We start from the raw sequence: 1,303 nt of genomic DNA on the forward strand, positions 1-1,303 counted from the left end.
GAGGGGGCGGAGGGGGCGGGCAGGGCAGCGCCGGGGGCGGGCGGGGTGGGGGTGGGGACGCGGGAGGGGAGCCGCGCCGCCCAGCCGCCGCCCTGCGCCGCCCGCCGGGTCCCCGCAGTCGGCAGTCGGGCGAGAATGCTCCCCCTGGCGGGCGGGCCGGCGGGGGTCGCTAGGAGGGGTACCGGTACCCCACTCCACTGGGGCGGCCGCCCACCTGCGCGCGGGAAGGGGCTTCCTGGATGGCGAAAGAGGGCGGCAGTCCCTGGGCCCCTTTCCTCTCTGGCGGAGTCTCTGCCCGCATTGGTCTCCCTTTAATATTACTCCTGGGTCAGGGGGACCGCTCTCCTTGTGATTCCAAGGAGGGAGATGGGCTGTGGGGAAGCCTGCGCGGGTAGAGCAGATATGTGGCTTGTTACTAGTGCAGCGTGAATTCAAACATGTCAGGGGACACCGCCCTATCACTGTTTTCTAACCTTTTCATTTTTCTTGTTGGGATGGAATCTGGAAGCCACTGGGAGTTGTCGCTTGCATCTTTGATGAAGTTACCTCTTCCTCCACCCCTACCCCCACCCCACCCCCCGCTGCTCTTTTTCACTTTGAGCCAGTAAGTTGTTATTGGGCACCTCGGCAGCTCAAGTAGCAGTGTTGTCGGTCTTGCTGAATGCTCTCCTGAAATATCCTCCCCAAAACAAGCTCTATTGGAAGAAGCAGGTTGGGGACATGGGTGAATGTATTGTGTTCGGAAAGTAGGATGTTACTCAGACATTTGGATGTATAGGATTAATATTTTTAGATTATCAGTAAAGTGTAGGCTTTGAACTAAAAATAAGGCTTACATTTGCACCGACAAGAGCAGTCGACAAGTATGAATTGTACTTGAAGTAAGAGTCTATACAAAAGGGATCGTGGCATATCACAGGGGATATAGAGAAAGTATGCTTATTTGTAATAGAATGTTTAAATGAGTGTGTTGCAGTGCCATAGCATTTGGAGTGGTGTTATTGAGCAGAGTTGGACTCCGTGAAAATAACATAAAAAAGTAAAAAACAAAATATTATCTTTTTCCTTCCCGATGAAAGTTTCTCAACTCTACTGAATTTGATGCACTTTAAATTTATGAAATGAAAGTAACATTCATTAAGCACAGCTTTGTTCCAAGCAAGGTACTGCAGGGGAGGCAAAAACCTTTGAGTTTAAAGGTTGGGTTTGTTTTTTTTGTTTGTTTGTTTGTTTTTTTTGTTTGTTTGTTTGTTTTGCTTAGAACCTCCAGAATGGGCACAGCCCTGCCACTCATTTTAGACTT

Source organism: Camelus dromedarius, chromosome 3, assembly GCF_036321535.1.
Source record: "Camelus dromedarius isolate mCamDro1 chromosome 3, mCamDro1.pat, whole genome shotgun sequence".
In the NCBI taxonomy this organism is placed as follows: Eukaryota; Metazoa; Chordata; class Mammalia; order Artiodactyla; family Camelidae; genus Camelus; species Camelus dromedarius.